Consider the following 12,082-nt stretch of genomic DNA (forward strand, 5'->3'; position numbering starts at 1 on the left):
TTAGTTTTTCTTTAAGAAGCCCTCCTGTTCTCCACTCATTACCTGTATTAACTGCACCTGTTTGAACTCGTTACCTGTATTAAAGACACCTGTCCACACACTCAATGAAACAGACTCCAACCTCTCCACAATGGCCAAGACCAGAGAGCTGTGTAAGGACATCAGGGATAAAATTGTAAACCTGCACAAGGCTGGGATGGGCTACAGGACAATAGGCAAGCAGCTTGGTGAGAAGGCAACAACTGTTGGCGCAATTATTAGAAAATGGAAGAAGTTCAAGATGACAGTCAATCACCCTCGGTCTCACCTCGTGGGGCATCAATGATCATGAGGAAGGTGAGGGATCAGCCCAGAACTACATGGCAGGACCTGGTCAATGACCTGAAGAGAGCTGGGACCACAGTCTCAAAGAAAACCATTATTAACACACTACGCCGTCATGGATTAAAATCCTGCAGCGCACACAAGGTCCCCCTGCTCAAGCCAGCGCATGTCCAGGCCCGTCTGAAGTTTGCCAATGACCATCTGGATGATCCAGAGGAGGAATGGGAGAAGGTCATGTGGTCTGATGAGAGGCCTGTAATTTTCATCATAGGTACACGTCAACTATGACAGACAAATTGAGAAAAAAAATCCAGAAAATCACATTGTAGGATTTTTAATGAATTTATTTGCAAATTATGGTGGAAAATAAGTATTTAGTCACCTACAAACAAGCAAGATTTCTGGCTCTCACAGACCTGTAACTTCTTCTTTAAGAGGCTCCTCTGTCCTCCACTCGTTACCTGTATTAATGGCACCTGTTTGAACTTGTTATCAGTATAAAAGACACCTGTCCACAACCTCAAACAGTCACACTCCAAACTCCAAAGGACACCAGAAACAAAATTGTAGACCTGCACCAGGCTGGGAAGACTGAATCTGCAATAGGTAAGCAGCTTGGTTTGAAGAAATCAACTGTGGGAGCAATTATTCTGAAATGGAAGACATACAAGACCACTGAAAATCTCCCTCGATCTGGGGCTCCACGCAAGATCTCACCCCGTGGGGTCAAAATGATCACAAGAACGGTGAGCAAAAATCCCAGAACCACACGGGGGGACCTAGTGAATGACCTGCAGAGAGCTGGGACCAAAGTAACAAAGCCTACCATCAGTAACACACTACGCCGCCAGGGACTCAAATCCTGCAGTGCCAGACGTGTCCCCCTGCTTAAGCCAGTACATGTCCAGGCCCGTCTGAAGTTTGCTAGAGTGCATTTGGATGATCCAGAAGAGGATTGGGAGAATGTCATATGGTCAGATGAAACCAAAATAGAACTTTTTGGTAAAAACTCAACTCGTCGTGTTTGGAGGACAAAGAATGCTGAGTTGCATCCAAAGAACACCATACCTACTGTGAAGCATGGGGGTGGAAACATCATGCTTTGGGGCTGTTTTTCTGCAAAGGGACCAGGACGACTGATCCGTGTAAAGGAAAGAATGAATGGGGCCATGTATCGTGAGATTTTGAGTGAAAACCTCCTTCCATCAGCAAGGGCATTGAAGATGAAACATAGCTGGGTCTTTCAGCATGACAATGATCCCAAACACACCGCCCGGGCAACGAAGGAGTGGCTTCGTAAGAAGCATTTCAAGGTCCTGGAGTGGCCTAGCCAGTCTCCAGATCTCAACCCCATAGAAAATCTTTGGAGGGAGTTGAAAGTCCGTGTTGCCCAGCGACAGTCCCAAAACATCACTGCTCTAGAGGAGATCTGCATGGAGGAATGGGCCAAAATACCAGCAACAGTGTGTGAAAACCTTGTGAAGACTTACAGAAAACGTTTGACCTGTGTCATTGCCAACAACGGGTATATAACAAAGTATTGAGAAACTTTTGTTATTGACCAAATACTTATTTTCCACCATAATTTGCAAATAAATTCATAAAAAATCCTACAATGTGATTTTCTGGATTTTTTTTCCTCATTTTGTCTGTCATAGTTGACGTGTACCTATGATGAAAATTACAGGCCTCTCTCATATTTATAAGTGGGAGAACTTGCACAATTGGTGGCTGACTAAATACTTTTTTCCCCACTGTAGATGAAGAATGTATTCTCTGAAGCATACTCTGCCAAGTTTAATCTGTGTTCAGCTAAATCCTCTTCCCATTGGTTCTTAAGAGAGTTCAGGGAATCCAGATTGTGCAAGTTTAATAAACGTATAGACCAAGCTTATGCCCCCTTCGATATAAGGGTTCACTTTAAAAATAGAATCTAGAAGGTGGGCGTGATGGGAAGTGACTAGAGTATGAAGATACCTGCAATTGCATAGTTTTGTATCTAAAGAAACTAATTGTTCAAAAGATGCAAAATCCATATCAATGTACAAGTCGTGCAGTGAGGAGATCCCTTTTCCAGACCAGATATGAAACGCCCGGTCAAATAATGATGGAGAGAATGTATGGTTCTTTACATTTACATTTACATTTTAGTCATTTAGCAGACGCTCTTATCCAGAGCGACTTACAGGAGCAATTAGGGTTAAGTGCCTTGCTCAAGGGCACATTTACGTCAATTAGCAGACGCTCTTATCCAGAGCGACTCACAAATTGGTGCATTCACCCTATAGCCAGTGGGATAACCACTTTACTTTACAAATTTTTTTTTGGGGGGGGTAGAAGGATTACTTTATCCTATCCCAGGTATTCCTTAAAGAGGTGGGGTTTCAAATGTCTCCGGAAGGTGGTGAGTGACTCCGCTGTCCTGGCGTCGTGAGGGAGCTTGTTCCACCATTGGGGTGCCAGAACAGCGAACAGTTTTGACTGGGCTGAGCGGGAACTATGCTTCCGCAGAGGTAGGAGGGCTAGCAGGCCAGAGGTGGATGAACGCAATGCCCTCGTTTGGGTGTAGGGACTGATCAGAGCCCGAAGGTACAGAGGTGCCGTTCCCCTCACTGCTCCATAGGCAAGCACCATGGTCTTGTAACGGATGCGAGCTTCAACTGGAATGGGGCAGAAGTTGAAAATTCACTGAGACCAAATTATCGCCTGAACTGTTTCCAGATTGTTTGAGAATGTTTCACAATAGGGTTTTTTGTGTATTTGGAAACAGGCTCAGCTAATGCAAGTTTTGAGCAGAGTAAAGCAGCTAAGGAGGTGGGGCCACAGGATGACATCATCAAGGTCAACCATTTCGGGCCTTTAACATCAGGGATTTCTGTCATCCAATATAAAATGATTCTTATATTAGCTGCCCAGTAATAATATTGAAAGTTCTGAAGTGCAAGACCACCCTGGGGGCGAGATCTCTGCAATACGCTCTTACGTATCCGAGGGTTTTTCTCGTTCCAGATAAAAGCAGATGGTCAGAAAGATAGGAATACATTGAAATAAGTATAACAACATTTTAACAGTGTTATTCTTCTGCCCAAAGAAAGAGAAAGTTAAATCCCAGCTTTCAAGATCCTGTTTCAGGCGGAGTATCAAGGGAGGGAAATTGGCTTTATAGAGATCTTTGAAAATTGTGTGTTACCGAAATTCCCAAATATTTCAATTTCTGTGTAGTCACTCTGAAGGGCACATGACTAAAATAAGTTTGCATGGCAGAAGGATTAATAGGCATCAATTCACTTTTTTGTAGATTAACCTTATACCCGGATATTTGACCAAATGTCTTTAGTAGAACCTGGATCTCTGGAAGACCAGTTAAAGGGTCAGATATATATATAATAGCATGTCATCCGCATAGAGTGAGACTTTATGCTCTAAGCCCTCACTTCGAATACCTTTGATAGTGGTGTTATTACGTATTGCTATGGTTTAAGGCTCATTTGCGATGGCAAATAGCTGAGGGGATAGAGGACAACCCTGTCTTGTCCCACGTTGAAGTTGGAAATAGGATGAAAGGTTATTATTTGTGCGCACTGCAGCCATAGGGGAGGAGTAAAGGACTTTGATCCAGTACATAAAATTGGGACCAAATCCAAATTGTTTGAGAGTATAAAATAGATAATCCCACTCCACCCGATCAAATGAAGGTCGAAAGTGCAGAGATGTGTCTCCTGAAGAAAGGCAATATCTACTTTAAGGTGATTTAAATAAGAAAGAACCCTTTTACGTTTCACTGGGTGATTTAAAGATTTAACATTCCAGCTAGCAAAAGTGACCGAGCAACCAGCTGTCCCTCTCATGATATTAGGCCTAGCCATGTAAAGTCACATGGGAAGAGGATAAATGCCAGATTACAATAACAACTGAACCATTAATCATTTTTCCAAAAATAGCACAAAAAAATAAATAAAAAAAGTTGAAGAATAAAAAAAATAAACAATACTCTGAAGTCTCAGAACTCTGAAAAAGAAAACCCACCATGGTCACCCAATAGAACAAGGTAACTGCTAATCCCCATGCAAAGATATCCACACATGATGTGCTTGTAGTGGGGAACACTAAACCTAACGAGTAGAGAGCCCTGCTGAAATAGTGAAGAGATTTAAAACAAGCTGCGCATAATATTATAAGAAATACTTATTTACAACCCAAAACTAGGCTGTTTTAAAAGAAAGTATAAAACATATTATAAATCACATCTTACAGCAATACCACTAGCAGCAATGTCTTTAAAGAAATGACGTAACCTAATAATAGAACTGTTCTTTATCTACCCTGGATACGGGTACCATCGATAAATAGAAATGAGCAGCTTCATGGTGATAAAATAAAACGTTAAAAACAAAAGGAGAATTGACTCACCAGAACTAAGGCACTAACGTTACCTAATAATAACAATATAAACTGATACCACTGGCAACGCTATACACCATCTACAAAAGACAGACTGAGTCTGCAGTGGTAAACACATTCGTCCATTACCCTAATCGCCAAATAGGTGAATGATTTGCTTTGTCCGACCTCTGTAGAATGTTCGCCTTTTACGAAGGCCATCGCCTTATGGGGGTCTTGGAACTCCTTCTCGGTGCCGTTGTATGTAATACGGAACCGGGCAGGAAAAGCCACACCATACCGAACGTCGGTCCGTCCACGGAGCTCTTGACATCGTTGAAAGCGGCACGGTCACGAGCAAACGCTGGGGGGCATTGTCTGGGAAGATAGAGATGGGTGCTCCGTTGCATCGAAGTGGGTCAAATTCCTCTGGCACGCCGAAGAACATCAATACAATCCTGATAGTGGTGTAGTTTAGCCACAATGACGCAAGGTTTTCCACTTTCTTGCTTGAGAGCCCTGAGGTTAGCGGTCTCTATCCATTTTGACGGCTTCCTTCAATAACTTTGAGACCGATGAAGTAGAACTTGAGCCCGGGTCCTCAGCTACCCCCATGATCCTGATATTGGATCTTCGCATATGTCCTTGTAAATTGTATGCATTGTTCCTTAAGGCTAGCCACATCAGTTTCGAGCTTCTTAACCGTGGTTTGTAGCGTAGGTCGTGTCGTCCGAGCATGTTGACAAGCCTTGTTCCATGTCGGAGACAGTTTTCTTAACTGTATCTAGTTCAGTACGAACCATTGCTGTATGCTTTGCGAATTCATTCTTGGCTGCTTGTAACTCCGACTTAATACAATTAAAGTCCTCACTGAGCGCCTCCTTGAGTTCCGACTTGAGTATAGATGAAATGTCCGCTCTGAGGGCAGCAAGAATCTCGGCCTTCAAATCCTCAGTGTTAATTTTTTCGCCGAGCCGAGGGGAGGAGCCGCTGCTCCCACTTGTTGAAGAACTCGAGCTCCTCGTCTTGGGCCTAGTGTTCTCTCTTTTGTCAGTGACTCTGCTGAACTTAAACTTTTGCAGGTTATGCCCCATTTACTAATTAAAACAAAAATAAAAGTTGAACCAAGTAAAGCACGTCATTCAAAAACTGTTTCTCCTAGTTCTTTTTGGGTCAAAGCGCAAAGAAAGTATTAAATAAATGCAATTTCAGCAGGAGCTCGGAAAAACATGACCTACTCCATGGCTTGCTCCCTTGTAGGCTATTTTGGTCTAACTCGAGTTGTGTTCTTATTATGAGGGGGAACCTGATGAATTTGCTAACACAAAAGGGATCCCTGATCAGCCCTTGAACAGGGATGATGTTCGTCTTCATAATGAAATACTCTATCTTGCGCTGACCCTACACACACTCACTCACTAGACTATAGTCCCACTAAGCCCAAACCAGATGGGATGGCGTATCGCTGCGGTAGCCATGCTGCTAGCCATGCCACTAGCCATGCCGCTAGCCATGCCGCTAGCCATGCCGCTAGCCATGCCGGTAGCCATGCCGCTAGCCATGCCGGTAGCCATGCTGGTTTGCAGCAATTCGACCATGAAGGCCTGATTCACACAGTCTCCTCTGAACAGTTGATGTTGAGATGTGTCTGTTACTTGGACTCTGTGAAGCATTTATTTGGACTGCAATTTCTGAGCCTGGTAACTCTAATGAACTTATCTTCTGCAGCAGAGGTAACTCTGGGTCTTCCATTCCTGTGGCGGTCCTCATGAGAGCCATCATAGCGCTTGATGGTTTTTGCGACTGCACTTGAGGAAACTTTCAAAAAGTTATTGAAATGTTTCGTATTGACTGACCTTCATGTCTTAAAGTAATGATGGACTGTCGTTTCTCTTTGCTTATTTGAGCTGTTCTTGCCATAATATGGACTTAGTCTTTTACCAAATAGGGCTATCTTCTGTATACCCCCCCATCTTGTCAAAACACAACTGATTGGCTAAAAAGAAGGAAAGAAATTCCACAAATTAACTTTTAAGAAGGCACACCTGTTAATTCAAATGCATTCCAGGTGACTACCTCATGAAGCTGGTTGAGATCAAGGCAAAGTATGGCTATTTGAAGAATCAGATTTGTTTAACACTTTTTTGGTTACTACATGATTCCATATGTGTTATTTCATCGTTTTGATGTCTTCACTATTATTCTACAATGTAAAAAATAGTAAAAATAAAGAAAAAAACTTGAATGAGCAGGTGTTCTAAAACCTTTGACCGGTAGTTGTACACAAACCATATATACACACACACACTCACACTAGTACATTAACACTCCCACAGAAAACACACATACATTCACATACACATACACACACAGATAACACACACACACACACGCAGACCGACACAGTACAAACACACATTACACACACACACTTTTACACTCATCATATGCTGCTGCTACTCTGTTCTATATTTTACTCTTATTATTATCTATCCTGATGCCTAGTCACTTTACCCTGCCTTCATGTACATATCTACCTCAAATACCTTATTATTATCTATCCTGATGCCTAGTCACTTTACCCTGCCTTCATGTACATATCTACCTCAAATACCTTATTATTATCTATCCTGATGCCTAGTCACTTTACCCTGCCTTCATGTACATATCTACCTCAAATACCTTATTATTATCTATCCTGATGCCTAGTCACTTTACCCTGCCTTCATGTACATATCTACCTCAAATACCTTATTATTATCTATCCTGATGCCTAGTCACTTTACCCTGCCTTCATGTACATATCTACCTCAAATACCTTATTATTATCTATCCTGATGCCTAGTCACTTTACCCTGCCTTCATTGTACATATCTACCTCAAATACCCCGTACCTCTGCACATTGATCTGGTACTGGTACTCCCTGTATATAGCTCCACATTGATCTGGTACTGGTACTTCCTGTATATAGCTCCACATTGATCTGGTACTGGTACTCCCTGTATATAGTTCCACATTGATCTGGTACTGGTACTCCCTGTATATAGCTCCATTCTTGTGTATTTCATTTTATTCCTTGTGTTACTATTAAATGTTTTAACTCTGCATCGTTGGGATGGGCTCGTAAGCATTTCACAGTAAAGTCTACACCAGTTGTTTTCGGCTGGTCCACATGCTGCATCCACATGCTGGCCAGGGGTTTGATGCTGAGATCAAAATAAAAGTGTGAATGAGAGGGAACGAACAGCAGAGATAGTTATAAAGCCCTGAACAGTGAGGGTGAACAGCAGAGAGAGATATATAAAGCCCTGAACAGTGAGGGTGAACAGCAGAGAGAGATGTATAAAGCCCTGAACAGTGGGGGTGAACAGCAGAGAGATATAAAGCCCTGAACAGTGGGGGTGAACAGCAGAGATATATAAAGCCCTGAACAGTGAGGGTGAACAGCAGAGAGAGATATATAAAGCCCTGAACAGTGAGGGTGAACAGCAGAGAGAGATATATAAAGCCCTGAACAGTGAGGGTGAACAGCAGAGAGATATAAAGCCCTGAACAGTGGGGGTGAACAGCAGAGAGATATAAAGCCCTGAACAGTGAGGGTGAACAGCAGAGAGATATAAAGCCCTGAACAGTGGGGGTGAACAGCAGAGAGATATAAAGCCCTGAACAGTGGGGGTGAACAGCAGAGATATATAAAGCCCTGAACAGTGAGGGTGAACAGCAGAGAGATATAAAGCCCTGAACAGTGAGGGTGAACAGCAGAGAGAGAGAGATATAAAGCCATGAACAGTGGGGGTGAACAGCAGCGAGAGAGATATAAAGCCCTGAACAGTGGGGGTGAACAGCAGAGATATATAAAGCCCTGAACAGTGAGGGTGAACAGCAGAGAGAGATTTATAAAGCCCTGAACAGTGGGGGTGAACAGCAGAGAGAGATATAAAGCCCTGAACAGTGAGGGTGAACAGCAGAGATATATAAAGCCCTGAACAGTGAGGGTGAACAGCAGAGAGAGATTTATAAAGCCCTGAACAGTGAGGGTGAACAGCAGAGAGAGATATATAAAGCCCTGAACAGTGAGGGTGAACAGCAGAGAGAGATATAAAGCCCTGAACAGTGAGGGTGAACAGCAGAGAGATATAAAGCCCTGAACAGTGAGGGTGAACAGCAGAGAGAGAGAGATATAAAGCCATGAACAGTGGGGGTGAACAGCAGAGAGAGATATATAAAGCCCTGATCAGTGAGGGTGAACAGCAGAGAGATATAAAGCCCTGAACAGTGAGGGTGAACAGCAGAGAGATATAAAGCCCTGAACAGTGAGGGTGAACAGCAGAGAGAGAGAGATATAAAGCCATGAACAGTGGGGGTGAACAGCAGAGAGAGAGATATAAAGCCCTGAACAGTGAGGGTGAACAGCAGAGAGATATAAAGCCCTGAACAGTGAGGGTGAACAGCAGATAAATATGTCTCCCGAGTGGCGCAGTGGTCTAAGGCACTGCATCGCAGTGCTAGCTGTGCCACTAGAGATCCTGGTTCGAATCCAAGCTTTGTTGTAGCCGGCCGCGACCGGGAGACCCATGGGGCGGCGTGCAATTGGCCCAGCGTCGTCCAGGGTAGGGGAGGGAATGGCCGGCAGGGATGTAGCTCAGTTGATAGAGCATGGCGTTTGCAACGCCAGGGTTGTGGGTTCGATTCTCACAGGGGGTATGAAAAAAAAATATATCTAATATGTACGCACTAACTGTAAGTCGCTCTGGATAAGAGCGTCTGCTAAATGACGTAAATGTAAATAAAGCCCTGAACAGTGGGGGTGAACAGCAGAGATATATAAAGCCCTGAACAGTGAGGGTGAACAGCAGAGATATATAAAGCCCTGAACAGTGGGGGTGAACAGCAGAGAGAGATATATAAAGCCCTGAACAGTGAGGGTGAACAGCAGAGAGATATAAAGCCCTGAACAGTGGGGGTGAACAGCAGAGAGAGATATATAAAGCCCTGAACAGTGGGGGTGAACAGCAGAGATATATAAAGCCCTGAACAGTGGGGGTGAACAGCAGAGAGAGATATATAAAGCCCTGAACAGTGGGGGTGAACAGCAGAGATATATAAAGCCCTGAACAGTGAGGGTGAACAGCAGAGAGAGATATATGAAGCCCTGAACAGTGGGGGCTAATAACGTAGTATGGCTTCACTCCCAGTCACAGTCACAGCCAGTCTCACAAAGGGACATTGATTTGAAATGTACCAATGAGAGGACTCAGCTCAGCATGGTCCAACAGTAGCCTACACTGTGACAATCTCAGAAGGTGCAACTGTTTGGATGCGTCGCAAATGGCACCCTATTCCCTATATAGTGCACTACTTTGGACCAGAGCCTGTTCACTGCGACGCTCTCAGAGGGTGAAATAGTATGGATCCCGAATGACACCCTATTTATTCCCTTTATCCAGTTCACTAGTTTTGATCAGAGCCCTTTGGCAAGATTTCCCCAAGCATCCACTAGTCAGTCAACTATAACACGGAGAGGCAAAACTCACTACCTGACTAAAGACTCATTTGCACCTCTTGCATTTATTTGAAATCAATCTTGAGTTGTTAGAAGTTGGATAAAATGATGTGTGCTGCTTCCTGTCAGCGATAACATTTGTAATCAGTTAAAATGATGTGTGCTGCATCCTGTCAGTGATAACATTTGTAATCAGTTAAAATGATGTGTGCTGCCTGTCGGTGATAACATTTGTAATCAGTTAAAATGATGTGTGCTGCTGCCTGTCAGCGATAACATTTGTAATCAGTTAAAATGTTGTGTGCTGCCTGTCGGTGATAACATTTGTAATCAGTTAAACTGTGTGCTGCTGCCTGTCAGCGATAACATTTGTAATCAGTTAAAATGATGTGTGCTGCTGCCTGTCAGCGATAACATTTGTAATCAGTTAAAATGATGTGTGCTGCTCCCTGTCAGTGATAACATTTGTAATCAGTTAAAATGATGTGTGCTGCTGCCTGTCGGTGATAACATTTGTAATCAGTTAAAATGATGTGTCCTGCTGCTTGTCGGTGATAACATTTGTAATCAGTTAAAATGATGTGTGCTGCCTGTCGGTGATAACATTTGTAATCAGTTAAAATGATGTGTGCTGCCTGTCGGTGATAACATTTGTAATCAGTTAAAATGATGTGTGCTGCCTGTCGGTGATAACATTTGTAATCAGTTAAAATGATGTGTGCTGCCTGTCGGTGATAACATTTGTAATCAGTTAAAATGATGTGTGCTGCCTGTCGGTGATAACATTTGTAATCAGTTAAAATGATGTGTGCTGTTGCCTTCGGTGATAACATTTGTAATCAGTTGCCAAACTTTAGTTTTTTACTTGACACAGAATTGTTAGAATACTAAAAACACACACATTAATGTGAATCATGTTAGGAACATAATGGAACCTATCTATGGAATGTACATGCCATTATGTGATGACAGTACAGTGTTATTGTATATGACATTATGTGTATAGGCAGCTGTCCAACATCATTGGATGTGGATGAGAGGAGGAGGAGGAGGAGGACATAACACATTAACCCGGAGCTATCTGCGTAGTCTGGTGTAGTAAAGAGTGGACGCTTCTCCATAGTAAGAATTAGCCATACAATTACAGGACAACAGAAAACAAATGTACTGTAGCGTATACCGTATACTACACATGCGGAACAACAGTCAAATGCTGATTAAATGCCAAATAAATGTTGAAATCAATGAAAACCTATCAACAAAAATATATATATTTGTTGTAATATTTAAGAGGACTTCATGACTATTTACTAGTTGTTCAATCCGTAAATGCAATCATATAACCCATGTCCCCCAGTCTGTCTGAAAGCGAAGTCATGTGTGCAAAATGACAACATTGTTTCCATAAATCGTCAGTCCACTGCACTCATTCCTATTAATTAAACATTGTAACGTTTCATAAAAGAACGTACGCACAATAACGCCACGAACACCTATTCTATTTAAAAAGCTGTAAACGTGGTTGTTTTTCAAACGCCTTACCTTGTTGACAATGAACTTTCCTTACAATAGTTTCCAAATCCAAGGCAGTACGTCTCTCGCTAAACGTCACGCTAACTACAGTTTCCCCAACAGAATGCAACACATTTACCGTAAAGGTATGACAACAGGATTTCGCGCGCAAAAGTCTGCACCGTAATCCGTGGACTACGCGACGCCTTCAAATAATTATTTGATTGACAGGCTGAATTAATGCCGTATTTCATGAATCCATGTAGTCCATCTTAGTTTTTAATTTGAATATATGCAGTTATAATACAGTAATAATAGTATAGGTATATGCAATATATAGAGTTTACTTTACACAAAAATAC

The 12,082-nt window shown here is 42.6% G+C and overlaps 1 protein-coding gene across 1 annotated transcript in view; it reads right to left on the reverse strand.

Annotated features, from left to right (window-relative positions):
• Positions 1-11,829, reverse strand: part of LOC121560682 (tumor protein p53-inducible protein 11-like) — a 56,206-nt gene extending 44,377 nt beyond the window's left edge. Inside the window, exon 1 of the mRNA XM_041873604.2 lies at positions 11,751-11,829. The gene's annotated coding sequence lies outside the window, so the exon portion shown is untranslated. The remainder of the gene's footprint in view (positions 1-11,750) is intronic.
• Positions 11,830-12,082: the final 253 nt, after the last annotated feature.

This window comes from Coregonus clupeaformis, unplaced genomic scaffold (assembly GCF_020615455.1).
Source record: "Coregonus clupeaformis isolate EN_2021a unplaced genomic scaffold, ASM2061545v1 scaf0570, whole genome shotgun sequence".
NCBI classification, from domain to species: domain Eukaryota; kingdom Metazoa; phylum Chordata; class Actinopteri; order Salmoniformes; family Salmonidae; genus Coregonus; species Coregonus clupeaformis.